The sequence below is a fragment of the Heteronotia binoei genome, chromosome 6 (genome assembly GCF_032191835.1).
Source record: "Heteronotia binoei isolate CCM8104 ecotype False Entrance Well chromosome 6, APGP_CSIRO_Hbin_v1, whole genome shotgun sequence".
In the NCBI taxonomy this organism is placed as follows: domain Eukaryota; kingdom Metazoa; phylum Chordata; class Lepidosauria; order Squamata; family Gekkonidae; genus Heteronotia; species Heteronotia binoei.
The window spans coordinates 10,146,391-10,164,362 of NC_083228.1; positions in this window are offsets into that span (position 1 = coordinate 10,146,391).

The following is a 17,972-nucleotide window of genomic DNA, read 5'->3' on the forward strand; positions in this document are numbered from 1 at the left end:
ATAGCACCCTTAACAGAAAATATGGGGAAAGTTCTGAATGATCCAATTGAAAAAATAGAACTTGAAGCAGCGATTAATGCAATGAAAATTGGAAAGGCACTTGGGCCAGATGGATATACAACTAAATTTTTTAAAACCTTCAAAGAGGAGTTAATACCAAAACTTCAGAAATTGATGAACATGATAAGAATAAAAGGGAAAATACCAAGTACATGGAAGGAAGCTGTTGTTGATTCCAAAAGAAGATAGAGATGTCACGAATGTAAAAAATTACAGACCAATTTCACTATTAAATAATGATTATAAAATATATACAAGAATATTAGCAGATCGGCTTAAACAACATCTGACAAATTTTATAAAGGAGGATCAAGCAGGGTTTCTCCCTAAAAGGCAAATAAGAGACAATATTAGAACTGTTGTAAATATTGTAGAATATTATGAAAGACATCCAGAAAAGGAAGTAGCATTATTCTTTGCGGATGCAGAGAAAGCATTTGATAATTTAAATTGGAACTTTGTTTGCAGTAATGGAGAAAATGCAGTTGGGAGAAAACGTTATAAGGATGATAAAAGCAATATATACTGAACAACATGCAAGGCTACGTATAAATGCAGATCTTGCAGAAGATATGATAATTAGCAAAGGTACAAGACAAGGCTGTCTGCTTTCCCCACTGTTGTTTATAATGACTCTTGAAATCTTACTGATGCAAATCCAAGAAGGCAAAGAAATAGAAGGTTTAAAAGTAAAAGGATTTACTTATAAATATAGAGCATTTGCAGATGATATAATGTTTATAAATGAAAATCCCATACAAGTAACACTTTTGTTGTTGGCTAAAATACAGGAGTATGGAGAGTTGGCGGGACTTTTTATTAATAAAGAAAAATCAAAACTTCTATGTAAAAATATGCAAGTAAATAAACAAAAGGAATTGCAGAAGCTAACGGGTTGTGAAGTTACCTCTAAGGTAAAATATCTGGGTGTGGAGATAACAATGAAGAATATTGATTTGTTTAAAAACAATTATGAAAAGTTATGGCGTAAAATGGATGAAGATATGATAAAATGGAATAAACTTAATTTGTCATTGCTGGGTAGAATAGCTGCAATTAAAATGAATATTCTGCCAAGAATAATGTATTTGTTTCAAACTATTCCGATTGTGAAAGACAGAAAACTATTTAATAGATGGCAAAGAAAAATCTCAGAATTTGTGTGGGCTGGGAAGGAACCAAGAATTAAAATGAAAATTTTAACAGATGCAAAAGAGAGAGGTGGATTTTAATTACCAGACTTAAAATTATATCATGAAGCAGTTTGTTTAGTGTGGATAAAAGAATGGATAATGCTGTTAAACAAAAAAACTCTTAGCGTTGGAAGGTCATGGAAATAAATTTGGCTGGCACGCTTATTTGTATTATGGGGGAAAAAGATGGATGGTTTTTTTTTCTCACATTATATAAGAAACAACCTGTTAAATACATGGATGAAATATAAGAAATATGTGGATGAGAGAAAGCCGTTATGGATAGTGCCAGCAGAAGTAATAAAAATAACAGCTGAGATGGGTGAAGAAAAGTGGTTGTCATACAACCAACTATTAAAAATACAAAGTGGCAAAATAGAATTGAAAACTGCTGAAGAACTGAATAATAAATATGATTGGTTTCAAATGCAACAAATAAAGATCTTGGTGGAAAAAGATATTAAAACTGAAGGAATAAGAAAAGAACAAACAGAAATGGAAAGAGCTCTGCTTGGAGATAATGAAAAACTAATTTCAAAATTATATAAATTACTTCTAAAATGGTCTACAGAAGATGAAGTAGTGAAATCTCAAATGATGAAAAGGGCAATTAATGTAAATAAAGAAATACAGATGGAAACTTGGGAATATTTGTGGAAGAATTCTATTAAGCTTTCGACATGTCACAGTATTAAAGAGAATTGTTTTAAAATGTATAGATGGTATATGACTCCTAAAAAGTTGGCAAAGATGAACAATAAGATGCCAGATAGATGTTGGAACTGTAAAAAACATGAAGGTTCTTAGAGACTTTTCTGTTGGAATTACAAATGGAAAAAATTTCCAAAAGAAGATAGAACTATAGTCTGGTACTTGCTTTCAGCTGCTAGGACATTGTATGCGCAGTTGTGGAAGCAAGAAAAAATACCAGAGAAATGGGATTGGATTGTAAAAGTTATGACATGGAGTGAAATGGACAAATTAACAAGAATTTTAAGAGACTATGATTTAGAAGTTTTCAAGATGGAATGGAAAAGGTTTAGAAGATATGTAGAAAAAGAGTGGAAAGTAAAAAGACATTGGACAATTTTTGATAATGATTAAGTATTAGAAGGAAGAAGGATATTAATTTTTGTTTTTATTAGTTAAGGGTATCTTTAAATATGAGTATTTTAAGTAAATAACACTGGCGGGGGTCAAGTAATGGGGGGAGGGGTGGTTAGAAAGTAACATATGGGATAGATAAAAAGAAATTATTAATGATGCAAGAAATAGATATTGTTACCATATGTTACTAAATAAAATTGTTTTAACTAAAAATAAAAGTAGGAAGCTCAGTTCTGGTCACAGGATTTATGCCAGTGTGACTGCTCCAGATGGCATTGCTAGCATCTTCCAAAGCTTTCTTCCACCCTTGGCAGCGTCTGGTCAGGTTGCCCATGGTCACAAAGCAAGGGGCACCGTGTAGATCCTACCAACCAGATTGTGGGCTTGGAATGGGTCTGAGTTTGCTAGCCACTAGCACTAGCGAAGCTTTCACAACTTCCCCAAACCAAAATTCAGTCTAGATATTGTCATAGTTATAGTCTGACAGGGCTTTTTTTTTTGTAGCAGGAACTCCTTTGCATATTAAGCCACACACCCCAATGTAGCCAATCCTCCTGGAGCTTACAGAGATGACAAAGAAGATGACAAAGAAGATGTAGATGATGGATTTATACCACACCCTATACTCTGAATCTCAGAGTGGCTTACAATTTCCTTTACCTCCCCTGACCCAACAGACATCCTGTGAGGTGGGTGGGGCGGAGAGAGCTCTCCCAGAAGCTGCCCTTTCAAGGACAACTCTTGCAAGAGCCATGGACCATTCCAGCAGCTGCAAGTGGAGGAGTGGGGAATCAAACCCAGTTCTCCCAGATAAGAGTCTGCACACTTAACCGCTATGTCAAACTGGCTCTGTGAGTTCCAGGAGGATTGGCTACATCAGGGAGTGTGGCCTAATATGCAAAGAAGTTCGTACTACAAGAAAATCCTGTGGTCTGACATTGGTACTAAGCTCTGCTCGTCTTTTTTCTTATGTCTGTCGAGTGTTTCTTTTCAACCTTGCAAAATTGCAATTAAAAATGGCTTTTTTTTCTTTAAAGGAAACTTTGCTTGCACAGCCTGGGCTTGAACAGCATGTATTCATGCTGCACATGAATTCACGCTGGTTACAATGAAGGGAATATTCCAACAAGTCTACCGAGGAGGTCATTGATGAAGGCTAACGTGACCCCTATTGATTACTGATTTTGCTTCTCTCTCTCTCTCTTCAAAATGGAGCGCTTCTTTTTCTTTCTCTTCCGAGAGCCTCATTTTGATAGTTCAGCAAAAGGAAGGAACCCCCCCCCCCCCCTCGGGCATAACTGGTTTGCAGAGCACAGTAAGTTGGCTCCTATTTTAATTAATTAATTGCCTTTTGCTGTACCTCTTTTCCCTTTTGCTCCACAAACTGGCTCTGTGAGTTCCAGGAGGATTGGCTACATCAGGGAGTGTGGCCTAATATGCAAAGAAGTTCGTACTACAAGAAAATCCTGTGGTCTGACATTGGTACTAAGCTCTGCTCGTCTTTTTTCTTATGTCTGTCGAGTGTTTCTTTTCAACCTTGCAAAATTGCAATTAAAAATGGCTTTTTTTTCTTTAAAGGAAACTTTGCTTGCACAGCCTGGGCTTGAACAGCATGTATTCATGCTGCACATGAATTCACGCTGGTTACAATGAAGGGAATATTCCAACAAGTCTACCGAGGAGGTCATTGATGAAGGCTAACGTGACCCCTATTGATTACTGATTTTGCTTCTCTCTCTCTCTCTTCAAAATGGAGCGCTTCTTTTTCTTTCTCTTCCGAGAGCCTCATTTTGATAGTTCAGCAAAAGGAAGGAACCCCCCCCCCCCCTCGGGCATAACTGGTTTGCAGAGCACAGTAAGTTGGCTCCTATTTTAATTAATTAATTGCCTTTTGCTGTACCTCTTTTCCCTTTTGCTCCACAACAGGAAGACTCAATCCTTCAGGCCCCAAGCAACATCACTTTTCATTATAAGCACCTTTGTTATAACAATGCATCTTAATTAAACTTGAAAGGCTTTGAACTGGAGACTGCTGCTTTAATGAGTGATCTCCTGCTCTACTTAGGGGTGTTTAAAGGAAAGATGTGACATTTTTCTCCCCCAAGGGACGCTGTGGCCTGGTTCAGCCACTTTCTGGGTCAGTACTCAGCTTGGAATGGTAGAGGAGCAAATGCGTATTTCTCCCATGCGCCACGTACCTTCAGCAGTGATCGAGATGGACCGGTACCAGTCCATGGCCTGTTAGCAACCGGGCCGTGAGTTGTATAATTATTTCATTATATATTACAATGTAGTAGTTAGGGTTGCCAAGTCCAACCCCAGAAATATCTGGGGACTTTGGGGGTGGAGCCAGGAGACTTTGGGGGTGGAGCCAGGAGACTTTGGGGGCGGAGCCAGGAGCAAGGGTGTGATAAGCAGAATTGAACTCCAAGGGAGTTCTGGCCATCACATTTAAAGGGACACTCCCCTCCCCCCCGCCACCACCACGAGAAAGGGGGCTCCCCTCACCCTCGCCGCTCCTGCCGGCCGTCCAGCTTCGTTGCCGCGGGGAGACGGAGGCGAAAGAACCTTGCGCGCCCCTTTAGCGGCTTCCCGCCGGCCGCAAAAGTTTGCAGGGAGAAGAGCCTCGCAGCGGCAGCAAAGGAACGCTCTCCTCTCTCTCTCCCCCCCCCTTTCCTTCCTCGCGCTCCAGTCGCTGAGAGGAGGCGGCGCCAGCGGAGGGAGGCGAAAAAGAGAGCGGCGATTTACTAGGTGGGGCCGGGGAGCGCCTCGCGCCGCAGAGGCGAGGCTTGGTGAGGCGAGCGCCTTTTCCTGCTCGGTTTCTCCCCGCCCCCCTTTTGCCATACCCCCTTCCATTCAGGGATGGGCTGCCGCTGTCTTCGCCTTCCCCTGTCCTTGTGAAGTCTTAGGAGAGGGGAAAGGGGGGCACCCCGGCGCCGTTTCCCCCTCCCCCCGCTTCCGTTTTTTGGGGGAGTGGGGGAAGAGGGTGGAAATCCTGGGGTCCCCCGCCAGGGCGGGAGGGTTGGGAAGCCTAGTAGTAGTAGTAGTAATAATAATAATAATATGATATTGGATTTATATCCTGCCCTCCGCTCTGAAGCGCAGAGTCTCAGAGCAGCTCACATTCTCCTCTACCTTCTTCCCCCACAACAGAGACCCTGTGAGGTAGGTGGGGCTGAGAGAGACAGCAGCTGCCCTTTCAAGGACAACTTTGTGAGAGCTACGACTGACCCAAGGCCATTCCAGCAAGTGGAGGAGTGGGGAATCAAATCTGGTTCTCCTAGGGAAGAGTCCACACACTTAACCATCACACCAAACTAATAGAAATAAAGTACAGAAGTGCACAAATCCCAAAACCATCACCCCTACCCCCCGGTCCATGGAAAAATTGTGTTCCACAAAACCGGTCCCTGGTGCCAGAAAGGCTGGGGACCACTGCTTTTGGGGGGGGTCATTTTTGCTCTTTGTTGCTACTGAAAAACACCTTCATTTTTTTAAGTTCACATTTGATTTTTTTTCTTCACATTTCCAAGTTGTGGATGCAAGAAGGAAAGCTTTCAATGGCTGTTTGTTTCTAAGGTTCTGGGCATCTGTGGACCACAAAAATAACTTACAGAGCGGAGCCCAGGAAAGCTGGGTAAGCACTGGGAATCATAGAGTTCGAAGGGACCCCCAGGGTCATCTAGTCCAATCCTCTGCACAATGCAGGAAACTCACAAATAGTAAAAGGTAAAGGTAGTCCCCTGTGCAAGCACCAGTCGTTTCTTACTCTGGGGTGACATCGCATCACGATGTTTTCACAGCGGACTTTTTTTTACAGGGTGGTTTGCCATTGCCTTCCCCAGTCATCTACACTTTCCTCCCAGCAAGCTGGGTACCTATTTTACTGACCTCGGAAGGATGGAAGGCTGAGTCAACCTTGAGCCAACTGCCTGAACCCAGCTTCTGCCGAGATTGAACTCAGGTTATGAGCAGAGAGTTTGAACTGCAGTACTGAAGCTTTACCACTTTGCGCCATGGGGCTGCATTCACCAATACCTCCTCCTAAATTCGCAGGATCTTCATCGCTGTCAGATGGCCATCTAGCCTCTGTTTAATAACCTCCAAGGAAGGAGAGCCCACCATCTGCTGAGGGAGCCTGTTCCACTGAGGAATCGCTCTAACGGTCAGGAAGTTCTTCCTAATGTTGAGCTGGAAACTCTTTTGATTTAATTTCAACCCGTTGGTTCTAGTCCTGCCTTCTGGGGCCATAGAAAACAATTCCACACCATCCTCTCTATGACAGCCCTTCAAGTACCTGAAGATGGTGATCATATCACCTCTCAGCCGCTTCTCTCCAGGTTAAACATCCCCAGCTCCTTCAACCTTTCCTCATAGGACTTGGAATGAGGGAGTGGTGCACTCCCTGAACTTGTCCAGTGCAACATAGGTCAACTCGAAGTCTTATCTGAGGGCCAAACTATATGTTACAACATTTGTAAATCTGCCATGGGGACTTAATGCCACAGCCAAGAAACTGCAACCAAGTTGTTAATGGGGTTTCCTCTATCTATCTATCTATCTATCTATCTATCTATCTATCTATCTATCTATCTATCTATCTATCTATCTATCTATCTATCAGAACATAAGAACATAAGAGAAGCCATGTTGGATCAGGCCAACGGCCCATCAAGTCCAACACTCTGTGTCACACAGTGGCAAAAAATGTTATATACACACCTGTGCTCCATACACTGTGGCTAATAGCCACTGATGGACCTGTGCTCCATATTTTTATCTAAACCCCTCTTGAAGGTGGCTATACTTGTGGCCGCCACCACCTCCTGTGGCAGTGAATTCCACATGTTAATCACCCTTTGGGTGAAGAAGTACTTCCTTTTATCCGTCTTAACCTGTCTGCTCAGCAATTTCATCGAATGCCCACGAGTTCTTGTATTGTGAGAAAGGGAGAAAAGTACTTCTTTCTCTACTTTCTCCATTCCATGCATTATCTTGTAAACCTCTATCATGTCACCCCGCAGTCGACGTTTCTCCAAGCTAAAGAGTCCCAAGCGTTTCAACCTTTCTTCATAGGGAAAGTGCTCCAGCCCTTTAATCATTCTAGTTGCCCTTCTCTGCACCTTCTCTAAAGCTATAATATCCTTTTTGAGGTGCGGCGACCAGAACTGCACACAGTACTCCAAATGAGACCGCACCATCGATTTATACAGGGGCATTATGATACTGGCTGATTTGTTTTCAATTCCCTTCCTAATAATTCCCAGCATGGCATTGGCCTTTTTTATTGCAAACGCACACTGTCTTGACACTTTCAGTGAGTTATCTATCATGACCCCAAGATCTCTCTCTTGATCAGTCTCTGCCAGTTCACACCCCATCAACTTGTATTTGTAGCTGGGATTCTTAGCCCCAATGTGCATTACTTTGCACTTGGCCACATTGAACCGCATCTGCCACGTTGACGCCCACTCACCCAGCCTCAACAGATCCCTTTGGAGTTCCTCACAATCCTCTCTGGTTCTCACCACCCTGAACAATTTAGTGTCATCCGCAAACTTGGCCACTTCACTGCTCACTCCGAACTCTAAATCATTTATGAACAAGTTAAAAAGCATGGGACCCAGTACCGAGCCCTGCGGCACCCCACTGCTTACCGTCCTCCACTGCGAAGACTGCCCATTTATACTCACTCTCTGCTTCCTATTACTCAGCCAGTTTTTGATCCACAAGAGGACCTGTCCTTTTACTCCATGATTCTCAAGCTTTCTAAGGAGCCTTTGATGAGGAACTTTATCAAAAGCTTTCTGGAAGTCAAGGTATCTATCTATCTATCTATCTATCTATCTATCTATCTATCTATCTATCTATCTATCTATCTATCTATCTATCTATCTATCTATCTATCTATCTATCTATCTATCATCTATCTATCTATCTATCATCTATCTATCTATCTATCTATCTATCTATCTATCTATCTATCTATCTATCTATCTATCTATCTATGGAATGCAGATGGCTACAGCATTAGCTCTGATAACATTAAGTACTTTTTAGGATTCCTCACCCACTTTTACATTCCAGATTTGCTCCAATAACCTTCTGTCGAAATCCAATAGCTTTGAAGACCAAGGCCCCAGTAGTAGAGAAAGAATAGTATTTTTCTCTGTTCATCAAACTTTTTTTTTACCCATTTTTTTTCCTAATAGAAATTATGGACACACAGAAAAGGGGAATAAGTACAATGTCCATGCTCTTCCACAGTCCAAGCTAGGGACCATGGGAAAAGCAGACTATATCTTTGCTCAGGTTTTCTAATGTCCATCAAGTACAGACACTAGAGAGGGGGAGATTATGGTTCCAAAGGGAACATTTCAGTAATGAAGGGATCACTGGAAAAGTAATCCAAAGGAATAAGTGATATTTCTCTAACGTGAATTAGGAGGTTCTGTAATGCTCTACAGTTTAATATCACATTAGAGAGTTTCTGCTGTAAGAATCCCTAATGTGATATTAAAACTATTGCACACTAGAGAGCTTGAAGTCCATGAGTCTGGAACGTGACAGTACTAGAATACAGAGTGCGGGTATCGTGTGCAGAGGGTCTTAGAATCTATCCCTGACAAAAAGGTCTCATGTTGCAGGACTGGGGAAGACCGCTTTGTAAACCATCAAAACCAGGGCTGGTCCTAGACTGTCTGGCACCCAAGGCTAATGTCACTGAATCGCATGGGGAGCACCCAATTTGGTGCCCTCAGAAGGCCGGCACCCTAGTCAATCACCTAGTTCGCCTCGTGGCAGGGCCAGCCCTGATCAAGAATCTCATATCAAGAATTCTGATATCCTGACCGCTGTGGTCACTTGTCAAGGAATGACTTGCTTCATAGAATCACAGAACAATAGAGTTGGAAGGGACCACCAGGGTCATCCAGTCCAACCCCCCGCACAATGCAGGAAACTCACAAATACTTCCCCCTAAATTCACAGGAACTTCACTGCTGTCAGATGGCCATCTTGCCTCTGTTTAAAAACTTCCAGGGAAGGAGAGTCCACCGCCTCCCGAGGGAGTCTGTTCCGCTGAGGAACCGCTCTAACGGTCAGGAAGTTCTTCCTAATGTTGAGATGGAAACTCTTTTGATTTAATTTCATTCCATTGATTCTGGTCCTACCTTCTGGGGCCACAGAAAACAATTCCACGCCATCCTCCACATGACAGCTCTTCAAGTACTTGAAGATGGTGATCATATCACCTCTCAGTCACGTCCTCTCCAGGGTAAACATGCCCAGATCCTTCAACCTTTCTTCCAGTTTGGTGTAGTGGTTAAGTGTGTGGACTCTTATCTAGGAGAACCGGGTTTGATTCCCCACTCCTCCACTTGCAGCTGCTGGAATGGCCTTGGGTCATTCATAGCTTTCACAGGAGTTGTCCTTGAAAGGGCAGCTACTGTAAAAAGCTCTCTCAGCCTACCTCCCTCACAGGGTGTCTGTTGTGGGGAAGGGGGGGAGATAGAGGAGATTGTGACCTCTCTGAGACTCTGAAATTCAGAGTATAGGGTGGGATATAAATCCAATATCATCATCTTCTTCATAGGACTTGGTCAGTTCAGCAGGTCACCAAAACCCATCACCACGGCAGATCACCAAAGGAGGCTGGCCTGGCTCCATAGTCTGAAACAACTTTCCAAGTGTCCATTATTACTTCTCTGCTTGGCTGTCCACTTCCTTGACTGGCTGGCTGCTTCCTGGCTCCCAGTTTGGTGCACAGGGACATATGGAAGGAAGATGCATATTCTTCTGTGCAGGGTGTTTTTTTGTGGCAGGAACTCCTTTGCATATGAGGCCACACACACCCCCCCCCGATGTAGCCAATCCTCCAAGAGCTTACAGTAAGCCCTGAAAAGAGGATTGGCTACATCAGGGGTGTGTGGTCTAATATGCAAAGGAGTTCCTGTTGCAAAAAAAGGCCTGCGAATTTTTGTGCATCTAGCTTGAAGGTAGGAGGTGTGCCCTCTTAACTAGTCCAGATTGGCATTTCCTGACTTCCTCTCTCATCCCCCATTAGGAGGGCTGCCAGGGACCCTTCACTGCAGATGGGGTTAATTGCCTAGAGGCTCATGGCACTCGTCACAAGAAATCCCACGTGACACGGAGCTCTGACACAGAGAGTCTCCGTCGCCCGGGTAACCATTTGCACCTGCGGATGGAGAGTGAGTCAGAGTGCTGAGATTCGGCGTTCTTTTTATGGAACATGGAAATCTATTCATAGGCGAGCTTGTAGGGAGACGAAACCCCCCCCCCCTTTAGTTTTTTTCTAACACTGCAGATGCTTCTTGAGAGAAAACAAAGTATATAATGCAGCGTTCTGTCAACATACGGCTGCAAAGAAGCCCCTGCCACAATCACAACGAAATCTATCGAGTCCGGAATTTTCCCTCCCAGCTATTGCACATCGTTCTTCCCTGCCGTTGAGCATGCTGTTGCCCGCTGTTGCACCTGGCTATTGCACCGCAGAATTCCTCATTCCAAAAGCTGACTGGCTTTCCTTTCTGCCTGGTGCTTGACTTGTTGATCCTCAGGGTTCCCTGCGAGAAAAACTGATGGGCTTGCCCAGAGCCTGCTGACTGCTCCATTCTCCCCCCTGCCTTCCTATAGATCCATCCCGTGAAATGAAGACACCAACCAGTTTTGTGTAGTGGTTAAGTGCACAGACTCTTACCTGGGTTTGATTCCCCACTCCTCCACTTGCAGCTGCTGGAATGGCCTTGGGTCAGCCATCACTCTCACACAGGTGTCCTTGAAAGGCCAGCTTCTGGGAGAGCTCTCTCAGCCCCACCCACCTCACAGGGTGTCTGTTGTGGGAGAGGAAGGGAAAGGAGATTGTAAGCCACAATGAGACTCTGAGATTCAGAGTGAAGGACGGGATACAAATCCAATATCATCTTCTTCTTTTTCTTTTCTTCTTCTTCTTCTAAAAAAAGGGGGGGTGTTACACCGGGAAGTCGTCAAATCCACTTCGAACAGCACACTTATTAAAAACCACACACCCCTCTGGTGTGTAGACTCCCTAAAAGGTTGCACCATTGCACCTCAGGGTGTCAGGGTGGGGGGTGAGTCTTCAGCCTTTCCTCATAGGGAAGGTGCTCTAAACCCCTCATCATTTTGGCTGTCCTCCTCTGTCCTTTTTCCAGGTCTATCTTTCCAGCTTTATCTACTAATATGCCCCTTTTGCTCCCCCAAATCATGGAGGCAGTTTGCATTCATACAACCTGGTATACACATATCCGCCCCTCTCAGCTGATCTGGATTTTGATTGGAAAAACATATGGAGTAGAGGTCCATCAGCAGTTCTTAGTCACAAGGCATTGATGGAACACGAAGTCTGGAGCAATTATGCTCTGTAATCATGGTGCCAGTTTAGTGTAGTGGTCAAGTGTGCGGACTCTTCTCTGGGAGAACCAGCTTTGATTCCCCACTTGCAGCTGCTGGAATAGCCTTGGGTCAGCCATAGCTCTGGCAGAGGTTGTCCTTGAAAGGGCAGCTGATGTGAGAGCCCTCTCAGTCCCACCCACCTTGCAGGGTGTCGGGGTGGGGGGAGGTAAAGAAGGTTGTGACCACTCTAAGACACTGAGTTTCAGAGTAAAGGGCAGGATATAAATCCAATATCATCATCATCTTCTTCTTCTTCAGTCAATATATGGAGCAGAGGTCCATCAATGACTCTGGCCCCACTGGTGGACCTTCTGATATCACCTGGGTTCTGATCACTGTGTGACACAGAGTGTTGGACTGGATGGACCATTGACCTGATCCAACATGGCTTCTCTCAAGTTCTTATGTATATTTTATGTTTCAAGTCAAGAGGTGCATCATGATTCAGTGTCATAGGTGCTCATTAGAAAATGGAGTGATGTGCTGGGAGGCTGGGGGGGGGGGGAGCCTGTGGGGGGGGGGGTTGTCCTTTGGATTTAATGTGATTAGGATCAGTTTCCTGTCTTAGTAACTGCTGTATTTTAAAAAGGCCGTTTTTCACTTCAGCACAAGCGTCATTTATCACCTCGGCACCAGGGCCTGACAAGGCACTAACCTTGGGATTATTCATAATAATAGCTGCCCTCATTTGCGCCCTGAGACATTTCAGTGTACAAAGCTCAGCAGTGCGCTTGAGCCCCCATCTCTGTTGCTCAAAGAGGAGGCAAATTTTTCACACGTCATGTTACAGCCGGGGTGTCCTCTCTGTGCCAAAAGCGGAGGAGGGGGGAGGGGCCATAGCAGTTGTCCAGTTTTAGCTAAATAGGAAATCGCAGCTCTGATGTTTTTAACTCTTGAACATCACTAGATTAACGTCTTGGTGGGGGCAGTGTCACCATTCCATTAGGGCAGGGGTGGCCAACAGTAGCTCTCCAGATATTCTTGCCTACAACTCCCATCAGCCCCAGCCATTGGCCATGCTGGCTGGGGCTGATGGGAGTTGTAGGCAAAAACATCTGGAGAGCTACCGTTGGCCACCCCTGTATTAGGGAATGGATTTTCTTCTTCTTACAAGCTTGCTTATGAACAGATATCAAAGAACAGATATCTTATCCAAAGAGTGATTAACATGTGGAATTCTTATCCAAAGGGTGATTAACATGTGGAATTCACTGCCACAGGAGGTGGTGGCGGCCATAAGCATGGCCACCTTCAAGAGGGGGTTAGATAAAAATATGGAGCAGAGGTCCATCAGTGGCTATTAGCCACAGTGTGTATGTGTGTGTGTGTGTGTGTGTATATATATATATATATATATATATATATATATATATATATATATATATATATATATATATTTGGCCGCTGTGTGACACAGAATGTTGGACTGGATGGGCCATTGGCCTGATCTAACATGGCTTCTCTTATGTTCTTAAGAGGAGGAGGAGGAAGGGGAGGATTTATACCCCTCCTTCACACAGTCTCAAAGCAGCTTAAAATTTCCTTTCCTTTCCTCGCCCCAGAACAGAAACCCTGTGAGGTAGGTGGGGCTGAGAAAGCTCTGAGAGAATTGCTCTTGAGAGAACAGCTCTGAGAGAACTGCCTGACCCAAGATCACCCAGCTGGCTTTTATGTGGAGGAATGGGGAATCAAACCTGGTTCTCCAGCTTAGAATCTGCTGCCCTTAACCAGTACATCAGGAGTGGCCAAACTGCGACTCAGGAGTCATATGTGGCTCTTTCACACATATTGTGTGGATTGCAAAGCCCCCACCGGCTCATCAGCTGACTTGGAGAAAGTATTTCTCCCTCTAAAACATTTCTCAAAGCCAAGCCAGCAAGCAGCTTGGAGAATGAAGTTAAAGTTGCTTTCTTTCCACTTCTCCCTCCCTTCCCACCATCTTCCTTCCTGCCTGCCTGCCTTCCAGCTTTCAAACGTCTGACATTCATGTCTTGCAGCTCTCAAGCATCTGATGTTTATTCTACATGACTCTGATGTTAAGCAGGTTTGGCCACCCCCACGCTACACCAAACTGGCTCTGAAGTGATTGCAGTGTAGGACTAGGAACCATCTAGTGCCTTCCTTCTTCTGTTGCTGTCTTTCCACCAGCGAGTGAAGACTTTTTTTGGTGTCACATGGCATTCCCTCAGGGATCCCACCTTCCTGCTCTATGTTTAAACTGTTGTTTTTATCTTTTGTATCTATTCCAAGCTCTGGTTTTCAAACGTTTTAATGATGCATTTGTATGTTGGTTTAATGGCTCTTAAAATGAGACTTTAATGTGTATGTTTTCATTTGTGCTCTGCCTTGGTGGCTCTGAGAGCAGAAAGGCAGGGTAGAAAAGTTTGTCAAATAAATAAAAATAATTAATAGTATACTTTTTATCCTGCCCTTCCTCCAAGAACTTCATATTCACCACTCCCCATTTTATCCTTACTACAACCCTATGGGGTAGGTGAGGTGAAGGGAGGGAGGGAGGGAGGGAGGGAGGGAGGGAGGAAGGAAGGAAGGAAGGAAGGAAGGAAGGAAGGAAGGAAGGAAGGAAGGAAGGAAGGAAGGAAGGAAGGAAGGAAGGAAGGAAGGAAGGAAGGAAGGAAGGAAGGAAGTCTGAGATCACTCATAACAAGGCGAAGATCTGAATCATCATCTGACACTCTGATCTCTCCACCACACTCCTGGGTTCAAATCCACATCCTAACACAAAGCTCCCCAGATGATCTTGTGTCAATCACTTCCTCTCAGCCTCCCTTACATCTCGGGATGATTGTGAGGATAAAATGGAGGAGGGGGAGACCATGTACCTGCTCCTTTGAGACCTGGTAGGCTAAAGATGGATTATCTACACCTTATATTAGGTGCTTAGAAATGAAAGTCACATTTTTCACCACACACATTTTAATGATGCTATGAACCGTAGAATTAAAGTCCTACCAAGGCTTACATTTCTATATGTTAATATATACAACTCCTCGTATATTGGCGTTACTAACAGAGAGTGATCATCTGGGTTTCCAGATGCCAGCAGTCAGTTTCAGGGTAAAGAGGGTTAGTGTGGACTTTCGGCAGCGAGAAAAAAATAATTGCAGTTCTATTGGATTTCCACCCTCTCTGATGACGCGCAGGCACGACTGGCAACCTCTCTCCTTCACTCGGAAAACAAGGTCCTTGTGTCAGGGATCCAGAAATAACTGTGCCCTCATCATGAATTAGAATCTCCGGCTGGGATTTCAGATTGCAGCCCCAGAGAGCAAAGGGTAATATATTAAAGCCGATGCCTCATTAGTACCTAGAGCTGCTATCTTGGGCTCTGCTAGGTATAAAATCTTTATGCAAGCTAGAATTGTGGATGGGAGGGGAGATGAAAAATTTAATGATCTGAGACTGCTGTCGGTTTCTTCAATATATATATATTTCAAGAACACCAACCTCATCTTGATCCCATTGCTGAGGATGATGGCGATACCAAGGCCAGTTTGGCTTGGCAACTGCCCCCCCCCCACCTTAAACAGATGAGACTAGAGCAGCGGTGGCCAAACTTGCTTAATGTAAGAGCCACATAGAATAAACGCCAGAGGTTTAAGAGCCACAAGACAGAGGAAGGAAGGAAGGAAGGAAGGAAGGAAGGAAGGAAGGAAGGAAGGAAGGAAGGAAGGAAGGAAGGAAGGAAGGAAGGAAGGAAGGAAGGAAGGAGGGAGGGAGGGAGGGAGGGAGGGAGGGAGGGAAGGAAGGAAGGAAGGAAGGAAGGAAGGAAGGAAGGAAGGAAGGAAGGAAGGAAGGAAGGAGGGAGGGAGGGAGGGAAGGAAGGAAGGAAGGAAGGAAGGAAGGAGGGAAGGAGGGAGGGAGGGAGGGAGGGAGGGAAGGAAGGAAGGAAGGAAGGAAGGAAGGAAGGAGGGAGGGAGGGAGGAGGGAGGGAGGGAGGGAGGGAGGGAGGGAAGGAAGGAAGGAGGGAGGGAGGGAGGGAGGGAGGGAGGGAGGGAGGGAGGGAGGGAGGAAGGAAGGAAGGAAGGAAGGAAGGAAGGAAGGAAGGAAGGAAGGAAGGAAGGAAGGAAGGAAGGAAGGAAGGAAGGAAGGAAGGAAGGAAGGAAGGAAGGAAAATAGATGGGCAGGGAGAGGTGGAAAGAAAGCAACATTAACTTTAAATGCAATCTCCAAGCCGCTGGCTGACTTGGCTTGGAGAAGCAATATAAAGAAACCAATGCCTTCTCCAAGCTGGTGGACTTCGTGAGCCGCACAGTATACGTGCAAGAGCCACATGTGGCTCCCAAGCCACAGTTTGGCCACCCCCGGACTAGAACAACCCATCGGGGAGGCACAGTGCTAGAGCACATTCTTTGCATGCAGAAGGTCCCAGGTTCGATTCCCGCAATCTCCAGTTATAAAAGGATCAAGGAGGAGGTGATATGAAAGATCTGTGCTGAAAGCTTTGGAGTGCTGAGGCCGGTCTGAGTAGCTAATAGTGACCTTGATGGATCAAAGGTCTGATTGCGTATAAGGCAGCTTCACAGGTGTCCTGCTTCATGTGTCCCCTTTGACACCGCTGCAGTTGTGTTCTGAATTGATAATAGCAACTTCAGAGACTACCAATGGTTGCATGGCCACCCCCCATGCAACCATTGTTTTGCACAAGGCAGGAACTCATTTACATATTAGGCCACACCAAGCCAGCTGGAACTGCGTTCCTGTGCGTTCCTGCTCGAAAAGAGCCCTGCTTACAGCACATCTCTCAGTGGGAGATGTGGGGACACAAGTGGTTTCAAACTGTGCCGGTTAACGAAATATATATTTCCAAGCATATGTGCATGATCTTCAAGGAGGCACTTCGCATTGATCTTCTTTTTGACAGCAAATGGAATGCATGCACGTGAATTATAATATTCTTATTAATACTGTTCGGGTGTATATTAATGTTAGATCCAATGAATTTTCTCACTGGGTGAACCCGCAGAGCCATCTGGGGGACTCCCCCCCCCCCGCCTCTTTTCCTGTATTTATTTTTAAACTGGAGGCAATGCCCAGTGAGTGATCTCATTATGGCTCGGATGCTCGGTGTTTCTCTGGGGAACTGGTTTCCCAATTTAGATTAATTTAAAACCTCCTCTTTCTCACGCACAACACAAGGATGGAGAGAGCTGCATTAGATTTGCTTTGTTTGTTTTGTTTTGCATGGCTGAACCCTGATGAAATTTCCCGGCCTTTATCTGGATGAATTTCATCAAGCGTTATAAAATCAGATTGCAAGAAAGTGGACTGAAAGCTGCTGTGGATAGTTCCCAGCTCTGGGCTGGGAAATACTGGGAGATTGGAGGGGGGGTGGAGCCTGGTGAAGGCAGGGTCTGGGGAGGGACCACAGCCAAGTCCAATGCCATACAGCAGGAGTGTCAAACTTGCGGCTCAGGGGCTGATTCAGGCCCCCAGAGGGCTCCAGTTAGGCCACCAAGAAAAAACAGAGGCTTTGCTCTGTAGCTCCTGTGCAATTGAGCAAGCCTGGCAAAGCAAGCTGTGATGCAGAAGGAAGCAAGAGAGGGAGAAGGAAGCAGATGACAGCCTGATAGGCGCCCTCCGGGGACCTGATCCATCCCTCGGATCACATGTTTGACACCCTTGGTGTAGAGGTTAAGTGCATGGATTCTTATGTGGGAGAACCGGGTTTGATTCCCCACTCCTCCCAAAGCCCACTGGGAAACAGAATGAAAGTTTCAACTACAGAGCCTCATTAATATAGAAATTGAAATAGCACTGGGTTAGCAGAGGCAGAGGACTGAGACTCAATCCATCCCTAATTCCACAACAGTGCCCTCCAAAGCAGCCATTTTCTCCAGGGCAATTGATCTCTGTTGTCCAAAGATAAGTTTTAATAGCAGGAGTACTCTGAGACCCAGTTTGAGGCTGGCAACCCAGACTGTGGAAAAAGACGGAGGTACAGCAAATGTTGACTAGAGCTGCCCATATTTATTCAGAATCATATCATGTAGGATAGTTTAGTGTGCCCACCTTCTCGGCTCCCATAGCTCTGGCAGAGGTTGTCCTTGAAAGGGCAGCTGCTGTGAGAGTCCTCTCAGTCCCACCCACCTCACAGGGTGTCTGTTGTGGGGGAGGAAGGGAAAGGAGATTGTGAGCCGCTCTGAGACTCTTCGGAGTGGA